Source organism: Trichomycterus rosablanca, chromosome 21, assembly GCF_030014385.1.
Source record: "Trichomycterus rosablanca isolate fTriRos1 chromosome 21, fTriRos1.hap1, whole genome shotgun sequence".
Lineage (NCBI taxonomy): Eukaryota > Metazoa > Chordata > Actinopteri > Siluriformes > Trichomycteridae > Trichomycterus > Trichomycterus rosablanca.
Genome location: NC_086008.1, coordinates 18,174,786 through 18,191,395, shown reverse-complemented (window position 1 = coordinate 18,191,395; position 16,610 = coordinate 18,174,786). Strand labels below are relative to the sequence as shown.

Sequence of the window (16,610 nt, the reverse complement as noted above, 5' to 3'; positions counted from 1 at the left end):
ATGGCAAAGAACTCTCTGAGGATGTGAGAAATAGAATTGTTGCTCTCCACAAAGATGGCCTGGGCTATAAGAAGATTGCTAACACCCTGAAACTGAGCTACAGCATGGTGGCCAAGGTCATACAGCGGTTTCCCAGGACAGGTTCCACTCGGAACAGGCTTCGCCAGGGTCGACCAAAGAAGTTGAGTCCACGTGTTCGGCGTCATATCCAGAGGTTGGCTTTAAAAAATAGACACATGAGTGCTGCCAGCATTGCTGCAGAGGTTGAAGACGTGGGAGGTCAGCCTGTCAGTGCTCAGACCATACGCCGCACACTGCATCAACTCGGTCTGCATGGTCGTCATCCCAGAAGGAAGCTGACGCACAAGAAAGCCCGCAAACAGTTTGCTGAAGACAAGCAGTCCAAGAACATGGATTACTGGAATGCCCTGTGGTCTGACGAGACCAAGATAAACTTGTTTGGCTCAGATGGTGTCCAGCATGTGTGGCGGCGCCCTGGTGAGAAGTACCAAGACAACTGTATCTTGCCTACAGTCAAGCATGGTGGTGGTAGCATCATGGTCTTGGGCTGCATGAGTGTTGCTGGCACTGGGGAGCTGCAGTTCATTGAGGGAAACATGAATTCCAACATGTACTGTGACATTCTGAAACAGAGCATGATCCCCTCCCTTCGAAAACTGGGCCTCATGGCAGTTTTCCAACAGGATAACGACCCCAAACACAACCACCAAGATGACAACTGCCTTGCTGAGGAAGCTGAAGGTAAAGGTGATGGACTAAACCCAATTGAGCACCTGTGGCGCATCCTTAAGTGGAAGGTGGAGGAGTTCAAGGTGTCTAACATCCACCAGCTCCGTGATGTCATCATGGAGGAGTGAAAGAGGATTCCAGTAGCAACCTGTGCAGCTCTGGTGAATTCCATGCCCAGGAGGGTTAAGGCAGTGCTGGATAATAATGGTGGTCACACAAAATATTGACACTTTGGGCACAATTTGGACATGTTCACTGTGGGGTGTACTCACTTATGTTGCCAGCTATTTAGACATTAATGGCTGTGTGTTGAGTTATTTTCAGAAGACAGTAAATCTACACTGCTATACAAGTTGTACACTGACTACTCTAAGTTATATCCAAGTTTTATTTCTATAGTGTTGTCCCATGAAAAGATATAATAAAATATTTGCAGAAATGTGAGGGGTGTACTCACTTTTGTGATACACTGTATATATATATATATATATATATATATATATATATATATATATATATATACACGTGTTAGACAGATGTCAATATGTAGCCTGACATATTATAAACCTATAATATATATATATATATATATATATATATATATATATATATATATATATATATATATATATATATATATATATATATATATATATGTATTGGCCGCAAAAGGAGGCCCTACACCATACTAATAAATTATTGTGGTCTAAAACCATGTGTTTCAGTTATTTTGTCCAACCCCATATATATGGGTCATTCTATAATTTGGGGTACATTCCATGTCCAATGATAATAATTATATTTATTCTAACTATTTTCTTTAAAAATGTCATATTTTACCTATTAATGGAAAACATGTTGTAATATCACAAAAACATTATGTGCATCATATGCTTCATTTAGCTTGAAATTTGTCATGATGTTCCTAAATGAACAGTTTTTGCTGTGTCCGTTTTTTAAGTTGAGGGTGCCTTGGTTTCAAAATAATGAATAAAATCATTAAGGGCAACAATATCTATTTTTTTTATTTATTTCAAAAGTTTAAATACTAAAGAAAAAAATTGAGTTTCTCTTTTAAATAATTTAAATATCTTTATTTATTAATGTCTGCAAAACTTCTGTCAACTATGTTACTAACAGAACTCCACTCAGCAACTCAAAAATGGTTTGTTCTAAAACTATGTGACCAGCATTACATGATATATTTTTTCTCTGTGGAGGGCATATTGAACAAACTGTGGTGAATGTTCTCTTATTTTTTAAAATATTTTATCTATAATAGAACATTGTCAATGAGTATATTAATTGACTGTCAACTATGTTACATACATTGTCATGGTTACAATTTTTTAAAATAATTTTTATTCAAATGTATGTTCAAATTAAACGTTATTCTGTTCAAGAAATGACATGTGGTCAGCCAGGCAAGGTCTACCACTGAAGTTATGGGTCAAAATAGGGAAATTGTCAACTATGTTACCTGTCAACTAAGTTACCTAGTAGTCTACATCTACTGTCCCTTTTAAATAAAAATTAAAAAAAATAATGTTTAAGCTTTGCAACTAGTGGATATGTTACACTAAAGGAATATATTAACTTGAACCACTGATTGTTTTATTGAGAGAGAACACTGTTTTTGTACTTTTTTGGTGATGTGAAATGTACCCCAAATTATAGAATGACCCATATATATATATATATATATACAGTGTATCACAAAAGTGAGTACACCCCTCACATTTCTGCAGATATTTAAGTATATCTTTTCATGGGACAACACTGACAAAATGACACTTTGACACAATGAAAAGTAGTCTGTGTGCAGCTTATATAACAGTGTACATTTATTCTCCCCTCAAAATAACTCAATATACAGCCATTAATGTCTAAACCACCGGCAACAAAAGTGAGTACACCCCTTAGTGAAAGTTCCTGAAGTGTCAATATTTTGTGTGGCCACCATTATTTCCCAGAACTGCCTTAACTCTCCTGGGCATGGAGTTTACCAGAGCTTCACAGGTTGCCACTGGAATGCTTTTCCACTCCTCCATGACGACATCACGGAGCTGGCGGATATTCGAGACTTTGCACTCCTCCACCTTCCGCTTGAGGATGCCCCAAAGATGTTCTATTGGGTTTAGGTCTGGAGACATGCTTGGCCAGTCCATCACCTTTACCCTCAGCCTCTTCAATAAAGCAGTGGTCATCTTAGAGGTGTGTTTGGGGTCATTATCATGCTGGAACACTGCCCTGCGACCTAGTTTCCGGAGGGAGGGGATCATGCTCTGCTTCAGTATTTCACAGTACATATTGGAGTTCATGTGTCCCTCAATGAAATGTAACTCCCCAACACCTGCTGCACTCATGCAGCCCCAGACCATGGCATTCCCACCACCATGCTTGACTGTAGGCATGACACACTTATCTTTGTACTCCTCACCTGATTGCCGCCACACATGCTTGAGACCATCTGAACCAAACAAATTCATCTTGGTCTCATCAGACCATAGGACATGGTTCCAGTAATCCATGTCCTTTGTTGACATGTCTTCAGCAAACTGTTTGCAGGCTTTCTTGTGTAGAGACTTCAGAAGAGGCTTCCTTCTGGGGTGACAGCCATGCAGACCAATTTGATGCAGTGTGTGGCGTATGGTCTGAGCACTGACAGGCTGACCCCCCACCTTTTCAATCTCTGCAGCAATGCTGACGGCACTCCTGCGCCTATCTTTCAAAGACAGCAGTTGGATGTGACGCTGAGCACGTGCACTCAGCTTCTTTGGACAACCAACGCGAGGTCTGTTCTGAGTGGACCCTGCTCTTTTAAAACGCTGGATGATCTTGGCCACTGTGCTGCAGCTCAGTTTCAGGGTGTTGGCAATCTTCTTGTAGCCTTGGCCATCTTCATGTAGCGCAACAATTCGTCTTTTAAGATCCTCAGAGAGTTCTTTGCCATGAGGTGCCATGTTGGAACTTTCAGTGACCAGTATGAGAGAGTGTGAGAGCTGTACTACTAAATTGAACACACCTGCTCCCTATGCACACCTGAGACCTAGTAACACTAACAAATCACATGACATTTTGGAGGGAAAATGACAAGCAGTCCTCAATTTGGACATTTAGGGGTGTAGTCTCTTAGGGGTGTACTCACTTTTGTTGCCGGTGGTTTAGACATTAATGGCTGTATATTGAGTTTTTTTGAGGGAAGAATAAATTTACACTGTTATATAAGCTGCACACAGACTACTTTTCATTGTGTCAAAGTGTCATTTTGTCAGTGTTGTCCCATGAAAAGATATACTTAAATATCTGCAGAAATGTGAGGGGTGTACTCACTTTTGTGATACACTGTATATATATATATATATATATATATATATATATATATATATACAGGGGTTGGACAAAATAACTGAAACACCTGGTTTTAGACCACAATAATTTATTAGTATGGTGTAGGGCCTCCTTTTGCGGCCAATACAGCGTCAATTCGTCTTGGAAATGACATATACAAGTCCTGCACAGTGGTCAGAGGGATTTTAAGCCATTCTTCTTGCAGGATAGTGGCCAGGTCACTACGTGATGCTGGTGGAGGAAAACGTTTCCTGACTCGCTTCTCCAAAACACCCCAAAGTGGCTCAATAATATTTAGATCTGGTGACTGTGCAGGCCATGGGAGATGTTCAACTTCACTTTCATGTTCATCAAACCAATCTTTCACCAGTCTTGCTGTGTGTATTGGTGCATTGTCATCCTGATACACGGCACCGCCATTGGATGCACATGGTCCTCCAGAATGGTTCGGTAGTCCTTGGCAGTGACGCGCCCATCTAGCACAAGTATTGGGCCAAGGGAATGCCATGATATGGCAGCCCAAACCATCACTGATCCACTCCCATGCTTCACTCTGGGCATGCAACAGTCTGGGTGGTACGCTTCTTTGGGGATTCTCCACACCGTAACTCTCCCGGATGTGGGGAAAACAGTAAAGGTGGACTCATCAGAGAACAATACATGTTTCACATTGTCCACAGCCCAAGATTTGCGCTCCTTGCACCATTGAAACCGACATTTGGCATTGGCACGAGTGACCAAAGGTTTGGCTATAGCAGCCCGGCCGTGTATATTGACCCTGTGGAGCTCCCGACGGACAGTTCTGGTGGAAACAGGAGAGTTGAGGTGCACATTTAATTCTGCCGTGATTTGGGCAGCCGTGGTTTTATGTTTTTTGGATACAATCCGGGTTAGCACCCGAACATCCCTTTCAGACAGCTTCCTCTTGCGTCCACAGTTAATCCTGTTGGATGTGGTTTGTCCTTCTTGATGGTATGCTGACATTACCCTGGATACCGTGGCTCTTGATACATCACAAAGACTTGCTGTCTTGGTCACAGATGCGCCAGCAAGACGTGCACCAACAATTTGTCCTCTTTTGAACTCTGGTATGTCACCCATAATGTTGTGTGCATTGCAATATTTTGAGCAAAACTGTGCTCTTACCCTGCTAATTGAACCTTCACACTCTGCTCTTACTGGTGCAATGTGCAATTAATGAAGATTGGCCACCAGATTGGTCCAATTTAGCCATGAAACCTCCCACACTAAAATGACAGGTGTTTCAGTTATTTTGTCCAACCCCTGTATATCATAGGTTTATAATATGTCAGGCTACATATTGACATCTGTCGAACACATGTCCTAAATCTATAAGACCATGTATGTATACCCATAATCTAATATCACAATCTACAAACTAACTCAGAAATGCACCATGGTAGACGCTCGGGTGGCGCAGCGGTAAAAAACACGCTAGCACACCAGAGCTGACATCTCAAACTTGTCTGTGCCATACGGCAGGCTGGGTGCCTACACAATCAACGATTGGCTTGTTGTTCTTTTAGGGTGGGTGCCGGATGGGACCTCATAAATGATGCCTTTCTGACCTCTGCTGGCTAATTGATAGAGCCTGCACAGAGTTGAGGGATAATGTGTTGATTAGGGTGTGGCTCTCTATACACAAAGCTGATCTGCATACGAACTCGCCTTGTGCAGGTGAAAAGATGCAGTCGGCTACTGCACACGTTTCGGAGGGGGCATGTGTTCTCGGCTCTCCTCAACCAGGGTGGAGATCTTTCTGATTACTAGTTCCATACCTTAACTGCTGAGCTACTATCGCCCTAACAAAATGCCATAACATACTATTGGCCTTATCTGCTTTTCCTACAAGACCTTAACAGACCTTAACAGATCCTAGTAGACCTTAATAGACCCTACTAGACTTTAACAGACCCTACTAGACCTTAACAGACCCTACTAGACCTTAACAGACCTTTAAAGACCCTACTAGTAATTAAAAGACCTTAACAGACCTTAACAGATCCTAGTAGACCTTAACAGATCCTAGTAGACCTAAACAGACCCTACTAGACCTTAACAGACCTTAAAAGACCCTACTAGTAATTAAAAAACCTTAACAGACCCTACTAGACTTTCCTAGATCATAACAGACCCTATTAGACCTTACTAGACCTTAACAGACGCTATGAGACCTTAACAGATGCTATGAGACCTTAACAGACTCTACTAAACCCTACTAGACCTTAACAGACCCTACTAGACCTTAACAGACCTTAAAATACCCTACTAGTAATTAAAAGACCTTAACAGATCCTAGTAGACCTTAACAGACCTTACTAGACTTTAACAGACCCTACTAGACCTTAAAAGACCCTACTAGTAATTAAAAGACCTTAACAGACCCTACTAGACTTTCCTAGACCATAACAGACACTATTAGACCTTACTAGACCTTAACAGACGCTATGAGACATTAACGGACTCTACTAAACCCTACTAGACCTTAACAGATTCTAGTAGACCTTAACAGACCCTACTAGACCTTACTAGACTTTAACAGACCCTACTAGACCTTAACAAACCTTAAAAGACCCTACTAGTAATTAAAAGACCTTAACAGACCCTACTAGACCTTTCTAGACCTTAACAGACCTTAAAAGACCCTACTGGACCTTAACAGAGCCTACTAGACCTTAACAGAGCCTACTAGACCTTAACAGAGCCTACTAGACTTTTCTAGACCTTAACAGAACTTAAAAGACCATACTAGACCTTAACAGACTCTACTAGACCTTAACAGACCTTAACAGACCCTACTAGACCTTAACAGACCTTAAAAGACCCTACTAGACCTTAACAGACTCTACTAGACCTTAACAGACTTTAACAGACCCTACTAGACCTTTCTGGACCTTAACAGACCTTAAAAGACCATACTAGACCTTAACAGACTCTACTAGACCTTAAAAGACTCTACTAGACCTTAACAGACCCTACTAGACCTTTCTAGACCTTAACAGACCTTAAAATACCCTACTAGACCTTAACAGACCCTACTAGACATTACCAGACCCTACTAGACCTTTCTAGACATTAACAGACCTCAAAAGACATTACTAGACCTTAACAGACCCTACTAGACCTTAACAGACCCTACTAGACCTTAACAGACCTTAAAAGACCCTACTAGACCTTAAAAGACCCTACTAGACCTTTCTAGACCTTAACAGACCTCAAAAGACCCTACTAGACCTTAACAGACTCTACTAGACCTTAACAGTTTTTACTAGACCTTAACAGACTCTACTAGACCTTAACAGACCTTAACAGACCCTACTAGACCTTAACAGACCTTAAAAGACCCTACTAGACCTTAACAGACTCTACTAGACCTTAACAGACTTTAACAGACCCTACTAGACCTTTCTGGACCTTAACAGACCTTAAAAGACCATACTAGACCTTAACAGACTCTACTAGACCTTAAAAGACTCTACTAGACCTTAACAGACCCTACTAGACCTTTCTAGACCTTAACAGACCTTAAAATACCCTACTAGACCTTAACAGACCCTACTAGACATTACCAGACCCTACTAGACCTTTCTAGACATTAACAGACCTCAAAAGACATTACTAGACCTTAACAGACCCTACTAGACCTTAACAGACCCTACTAGACCTTAACAGACCTTAAAAGACCCTACTAGACCTTAAAAGACCCTACTAGACCTTTCTAGACCTTAACAGACCTCAAAAGACCCTACTAGACCTTAACAGACTCTACTAGACCTTAACAGTTTTTACTAGACCTTAACAGATCCTACTAGACCTTAACTGACTCTACTAGACCTTAACAGTTTCTACTAGAACTTAACAGACCTTAAAAGACCCTACTAGTAATTAAAAAACCTTAACAGACCCTACTAGACTTTCCTAGACCATAACAGACCCTATTAGACCTTACTAGACCTTACCAGACGCTATGAGACCTTAACAGACACTATGAGACCTTAACAGACCCTACTAGACCTTTCTAGACCTTAACAGACCTTAAAAGACCCTACTAGACCTTAACAGACTCTACTAGACCTTAACAGACTTTAACAGACCCTACTAGACCTTTCTAGACCTTAACAGACCTTAAAAGACCATACTAGACCTTAACAGACTCTACTAGACCTTAAAAGACTCTACTAGACCTTAACAGACCCTACTAGACCTTTCTAGACCTTAACAGACCTTAAAATACCCTACTAGACCTTAACAGACCCTACTAGACATTACCAGACCCTACTAGACCTTTCTAGACATTAACAGACCTCAAAAGACATTACTAGACCTTAACAGACCCTACTAGACCTTAACAGACCCTACTAGACCTTAACAGACCTTAAAAGACCCTACTAGACCTTAAAAGACCCTACTAGACCTTTCTAGACCTTAACAGACTCTACTAGACCTTAACAGTTTTTACTAGACCTTAACAGATCCTACTAGACCTTAACAGACTCTACTAGACCTTAACAGTTTCTACTAGAACTTAACAGACCTTAAAAGACCCTACTAGTAATTAAAAAACCTTGACAGACCCTACTAGACTTTCCTAGACCATAACAGACCCTATTAGACCTTACTAGACCTTACCAGACGCTATGAGACCTTAACAGACGCTATGAGACCTTAACAGACTCTACTAAACCCTACTAGACCTTAACAGACCCTACTAAAACTTAACAGACCTTAAAAGACCCTACTAGTAATTTAAAGACCTTAACAGATCCTAGTAGACCTTAACAGACCTTACTAGACTTTAACAGACCCTACTAGACCTTAAAATATCCTAGTAGACCTTAACAGACCCTACTAGACCTTACTAGACTTTAACAGACCCTATTTGACCTTAACAGACCTTAAAAGACCCTACTAGTAATTAAAAGACCGTAACAGACCCTACTAGACTTTCCCAGACCATAACAGACCCTATTAGACCTTACTAGATTTTAACAGATGCTATAAGACCTTAACAGACTCTACTAAACCCTACTAGACCTTAACAGATCCTAGTAGACCTTAACAGACCCTACTAGACCTTACTAGACTTTAACAGACCCTACTAGACCTTTCTATACCTTAACAGACCTTAAAAGACCATACTAGACCTTAACAGACTCTACTAGACTTTAACAGACCCTACTAGACCTTAACAGACCCTACTAGACCTTTCTAGACCTTAACAGACCTTAAAATACCCTACTAGACCTTAACAGACCCTACTAGACCTTAACAGACCCTACTAGACCTTTCTAGACCTTAACAGACCTTAAAATACCCTACTAGATTTTAACAGACCCTACTAGACCTTTCTAGACCTTAACAGACCTCAAAAGACCCTACTAGACCTTAACAGACCCTACTGGACCTTAACAGACCTTAAAAGACCCTATTAGACCTTAAAAGACCCTACTAGACCTTAAAAGACCCTACTAGACCTTTCTAGACCTTAACAGACCTCAAAAGACCATACTAGACCTTAACAGACTCTGCTAGACCTTAACAGTTTTTACTAGACCTTAACAGATCCTACTAGACCTTAACAGACTCTACTAGACCTTAAAAGTTTCTACTAGACCTTAACAGATCCTACTAGACCTTAACAGACTCTACTAGACCTTAACAGACCCTACTAGACCTTAATAGACTTTACTAGACCTTAACAGACTGTACTAGACCTTAACACACCTTAAAAGACCATACTCGACCTTAACAGATTCTACTAGACCTTAACAGACTTTAACAGACCCTACTAGACCTTTCTAGACCTTAACAGACCTTAAAAGACCATACTAGACCTTAAAAGACTCTACTAGACCATAACAGACCCTACTAGACCTTTCTAGACTTTAACAGACCTTAAAATACCCTACTAGAGTTTAACAGACCCTACTAGACCTTAACAGACCCTACTAGACCTTTCTAGACCTGAACAGACCTTAACAGACCTTAAAATACCCTACTAGAGTTTAACAGACCCTACTAGACCTTAACAGACCCTGCTAGACCTTAACAGACCTTAAAAGACCCTAATAGACCTTTTTAGACCTTAACAGACGTTAAAATACCCTACTAGACCTTAACAGACCCTACTAGACGTTAAAAGACCCTACTAGACCTTTCTAGACCTTAACAGACCTCAAAAGACCCTACTAGACCTTAAAAGACCCTACTAGACCTTAACAGACCCTACTAAAACTTAACAGACCTTAAAAGACCCTACTAGTAATTTAAAGACCTTAACAGATCCTAGTAGACCTTAACAGACCTTACTAGACTTTAACAGACCCTACTAGACCTTAAAATATCCTAGTAGACCTTAACAGACCCTACTAGACCTTACTAGACTTTAACAGACCCTATTTGACCTTAACAGACCTTAAAAGACCCTACTAGTAATTAAAAGACCTTAACAGACCCTACTAGACTTTCCTAGACCATAACAGACCCTATTAGACCTTACTAGATTTTAACAGATGCTATAAGACCTTAACAGACTCTACTAAACCCTACTAGACCTTAACGGATCCTAGTAGACCTTAGCAGACCCTACTAGACCTTACTAGACTTTAACAGACCCTTCTAGACCTTTCTAGACCTTAACAGACCTTAAAAGACCATACTAGACCTTAACAGACTCTACTAGACTTTAACAGACCCTACTAGACCTTAACAGACCCTACTAGACCTTTCTAGACCTTAACAGACCTTAAAATACCCTACTAGACCTTAACAGACCCTACTAGACCTTAACAGACCCTACTAGACCTTTCTAGACCTTAACAGACCTTAAAATACCCTACTAGATTTTAACAGACCCTACTAGACCTTAACAGACCCTACTAGACCTTTCTAGACCTTAACAGACCTCAAAAGACCCTACTAGACCTTAACAGACCCTACTGGACCTTAACAGACCTTAAAAGACCCTACTAGACCTTAAAAGACCCTACTAGACCTTAAAAGACCCTACTAGACCTTTCTAGACCTTAACAGACCTCAAAAGACCATACTAGACCTTAACAGACTCTGCTAGACCTTAACAGTTTTTACTAGACCTTAACAGATCCTACTAGACCTTAACAGACTCTACTAGACCTTAAAAGTTTCTACTAGACCTTAACAGATCCTACTAGACCTTAACAGACTCTACTAGACCTTAACAGACCCTACTAGACCTTAATAGACTTTACTAGACCTTAACAGACTGTACTAGACCTTAACACACCTTAAAAGACCATACTAGACCTTAACAGATTCTACTAGACCTTAACAGACTTTAACAGACCCTACTAGACCTTTCTAGACCTTAACAGACCTTAAAAGACCATACTAGACCTTAACAGACCTTAAAAGACCATACTAGACCTTAAAAGACTCTACTAGACCATAACAGACCCTACTAGACCTTTCTAGACTTTAACAGACCTTAAAATACCCTACTAGAGTTTAGCAGACCCTACTAGACCTTAACAGACCCTACTAGACCTTTCTAGACCTGAACAGACCTTAAAATACCATACTAGAGTTTAACAGACCCTACTAGACCTTAACAGACCCTGCTAGACCTTAACAGACCTTAAAAGACCCTAATAGACCTTTTTAGACCTTAACAGACGTTAAAATACCCTACTAGACCTTAACAGACCCTACTAGACGTTAAAAGACCCTACTAGACCTTTCTAGACCTTAACAGACCTCAAAAGACCCTACTAGACCTTAAAAGACCCTACTAGACCTTAACAGACCTCAAAAGACCCTACTAGACCTTAACAGACTCTACTAGACCTTTCTAGACCTTAACAGACCCTACTAGACCTTTCTAGACCTTAACAGACCTTAAAAGACCATACTAGACCTTAAAAGACTCTACTAGACCATAACAGACCCTACTAGACCTTTCTAGACTTTAACAGACCTTAAAATACCCTACTAGAGTTTAACAGACCCTACTAGACCTTAACAGACCCTACTAGACCTTTCTAGACCTGAACAGACCTTAACAGACCTTAAAATACCCTACTAGAGTTTAACAGACCCTACTAGACCTTAACAGACCCTGCTAGACCTTAACAGACCTTAAAAGACCCTAATAGACCTTTTTAGACCTTAACAGACGTTAAAATACCCTACTAGACCTTAACAGACCCTACTAGACGTTAAAAGACCCTACTAGACCTTTCTAGACCTTAACAGACCTCAAAAGACCCTACTAGACCTTAAAAGACCCTACTAGACCTTAACAGACCCTACTAAAACTTAACAGACCTTAAAAGACCCTACTAGTAATTTAAAGACCTTAACAGATCCTAGTAGACCTTAACAGACCTTACTAGACTTTAACAGACCCTACTAGACCTTAAAATATCCTAGTAGACCTTAACAGACCCTACTAGACCTTACTAGACTTTAACAGACCCTATTTGACCTTAACAGACCTTAAAAGACCCTACTAGTAATTAAAAGACCTTAACAGACCCTACTAGACTTTCCTAGACCATAACAGACCCTATTAGACCTTACTAGATTTTAACAGATGCTATAAGACCTTAACAGACTCTACTAAACCCTACTAGACCTTAACGGATCCTAGTAGACCTTAGCAGACCCTACTAGACCTTACTAGACTTTAACAGACCCTTCTAGACCTTTCTAGACCTTAACAGACCTTAAAAGACCATACTAGACCTTAACAGACTCTACTAGACTTTAACAGACCCTACTAGACCTTAACAGACCCTACTAGACCTTTCTAGACCTTAACAGACCTTAAAATACCCTACTAGACCTTAACAGACCCTACTAGACCTTAACAGACCCTACTAGACCTTTCTAGACCTTAACAGACCTTAAAATACCCTACTAGATTTTAACAGACCCTACTAGACCTTAACAGACCCTACTAGACCTTTCTAGACCTTAACAGACCTCAAAAGACCCTACTAGACCTTAACAGACCCTACTGGACCTTAACAGACCTTAAAAGACCCTACTAGACCTTAAAAGACCCTACTAGACCTTAAAAGACCCTACTAGACCTTTCTAGACCTTAACAGACCTCAAAAGACCATACTAGACCTTAACAGACTCTGCTAGACCTTAACAGTTTTTACTAGACCTTAACAGATCCTACTAGACCTTAACAGACTCTACTAGACCTTAAAAGTTTCTACTAGACCTTAACAGATCCTACTAGACCTTAACAGACTCTACTAGACCTTAACAGACCCTACTAGACCTTAATAGACTTTACTAGACCTTAACAGACTGTACTAGACCTTAACACACCTTAAAAGACCATACTAGACCTTAACAGATTCTACTAGACCTTAACAGACTTTAACAGACCCTACTAGACCTTTCTAGACCTTAACAGACCTTAAAAGACCATACTAGACCTTAACAGACCTTAAAAGACCATACTAGACCTTAAAAGACTCTACTAGACCATAACAGACCCTACTAGACCTTTCTAGACTTTAACAGACCTTAAAATACCCTACTAGAGTTTAGCAGACCCTACTAGACCTTAACAGACCCTACTAGACCTTTCTAGACCTGAACAGACCTTAAAATACCATACTAGAGTTTAACAGACCCTACTAGACCTTAACAGACCCTGCTAGACCTTAACAGACCTTAAAAGACCCTAATAGACCTTTTTAGACCTTAACAGACGTTAAAATACCCTACTAGACCTTAACAGACCCTACTAGACGTTAAAAGACCCTACTAGACCTTTCTAGACCTTAACAGACCTCAAAAGACCCTACTAGACCTTAAAAGACCCTACTAGACCTTAACAGACCTCAAAAGACCCTACTAGACCTTAACAGACTCTACTAGACCTTTCTAGACCTTAACAGACCCTACTAGACCTTTCTAGACCTTAACAGACCTTAAAAGACCATACTAGACCTTAACAGACAAAACCCTACTTTTTCTTTTGTTTCTTTATTTATTTTTTCTTAATAACCACAGTCACTCTTGATGATTTATGTGCATACGAGCATCATAAAACCTCTCACATACTTTCTTTTCTGCTGAAGAACTAATTCTAACAGAATAAACCACTAAGGTGGTCAGAACCACGGCACAATTCACCACACGATTCGCCACAAGTCAGTGTTATTTTCCTGTTGCCTTATTCTTTGTCAATTCCTGCTGGCCCGGTATGTTAATATCAAGAATAGTTTGGACTGCCAGTGATTGCCACTCTGAGTAATTGTTTTACTGCATTAAGCTGACAGGTTTGGTGATAAATCAGCCACTCGTTCGCTACCTTATGTAGTAATAACACAGCTGACTGACCTCAGTGGAAAACTGTCAATGATTTGTAGCACGTCTCTGACGAGACAGAATAAATGAAGAATTAAAAAACTGCCTCTCCAGAACACTGGTGGTAAAAAATACAGTAATTTTTTCAGTTATATAATGCGCTGCTTCCTGTGTTAGGTTATAAATAGCTACAGAAAGTAACCACAGACTGGGTTCTGGGTAAGGATGTGTATTTTCTGTTAATTCAGATACATGATATATGGATGTATGGAACAGTAAGTACAGAAAAATCAGAGTATATACACCGATCAGCCATAACATTAAAACCACCTCCTTGTTTCTACACTCACTGTCCATTTTATCATCTGCACTTACCATATAGAAGCACTTTGTAGTTCTACAATTACTGACTGTAGTCCATCTGTTTCTCTACATACATTTTTATACTGCTTTCACCCTGTTCTTCAATGGTCAGGACCCCCACAGGACCACTACAGAGCAGGTATTATTTAGGTGGTGGATGATTCTCGGCACTGCACTGACACTGACATGGTGGTGGTGTGTTAAGTGTGTGTTGTGCTGGTATGAGTTTTTAAACACCTCACGGTCACTGCTGGACTGAGAATAGTCCACCAACCAAAAAAATATCCAGCCAACAGCGCCCCGTAGGCAGCGTCCTGTGACCCCTGATGAAGGTCTCTAAGATGACCGACTCAAACAGCAGCAATAGATGAGCGATCGTCTCTGACTTTACATCTACAAGGTGGACCAACTAGGTAGGAGTGTGTAATAGAGTGGACAGAGAGTGGACACGGTATTTAAAAACTCCAGCAGCGCTGCTGTGTCTGATCCACTCATACCAGCACAACACACACTAACACACCACCACCACGTCAGTGTCACTGCAGGAGAACCGGATGTGGGTCTCTCTCTGTCAGAATGCGATTACGACCTCTGCCGGCTGATTAGAGGCGCCTGCACAGGAGATGAGGAAGAGTGCCCTTAGGGTGTGTCTCTCCGCATGCAATGCTAGGTGGCACAACGCTCATCAATGTGTGGGTGGCAAAGATGCATCCGGCCTGCTGCCCATATGTCGGAGGGGATGTGGGTTAGCTTCGATCTCCTCGGTCAGGGCAGGGTTCGGCATAGACAGAGAGGAAGCACGATGCAAAGTGAACAATTGGATGCGCTAAAGGGGGAGAAAAAGTGGAAAATAAATAATCATAATAAAATAAAAAGGCAAACCCAAGTTCAAGGTACATGGCAAATGATTTACTGTGCACACACTGGATTTGTTTTATTAAGACAGGCAGTTTGAAAGTATAGCTGTTCTACACTGAATTTCCCAACACTAGAACATCGCCTTACGCATACCTAAGGACTACTGCATAAAAGACACATGCTGGAAGAATTTCCCTTCCCTGCACAGAACAGGGCACTGAAACCATACCAGACTGGAAGTGCGTGTGTCTCGGATGGGGTTGCCACTGTTTGACGGTGATTAATGTCTTCGCGGGCAGGGGGACCTGTGAGAGAGAGGCCACAGGGTGAATGATAAAATGCTGCGTTGCAATTTGGCATGATGTACCGTAATAAATAATACAGATTCCTATAGAACATCCTTCCAACCTCCTTCAACATACTACGTCTACCCTTCTCCCTCACTTTATTCCTTCGCTCGCTGTGCAGACTCTATGCAAATCTATATGGCTCATCTGTTCTTTAATTAAAGCCTCGCCTGCAATCTTTTCTTCGTGCATCTTGGCTGATTGCGATCTTTTGTCCTTGCACAAAAGAGAAATAGCAGCTGAGGTTATTTATATATGTACTGTATGTAAGCGCCAATCCTAATTATTTAGTTTTACTGGGTCAGCCTGACCCATTGTTAACGGGTGTACACCTATTCAGTTTCTACACTCACTGTCCACTTACCATATAGAAGCACTCTGTAGTTCTACAATTACTGACTGTAGTCCATCTGTTTCTTTCATGCTGTTCTTCAATGGTCAGGACTCACTACAGAGCAGGTATCATTTGGGTGGTGGGTCATTCTCAGCACTGCAGTGACACTGACATGGTGGTGGTGTGTTAGTGTGTGTTGTGCTGGTATGAGTGGATCAGACATTGTCACTGCTGGACTGAGAATAGTCCACCAGCCAAAAACATCCGAGCGT

The 16,610-nt window shown here is 40.9% G+C and overlaps 1 protein-coding gene across 1 annotated transcript in view; it reads left to right on the top strand.

Moving 5' to 3' along the window:
- tmem8b (transmembrane protein 8B) overlaps nt 1–16,610 on the top strand; it is a 225,618-nt gene that overhangs the window by 116,480 nt on the left and 92,528 nt on the right. The window lies entirely within an intron of this gene.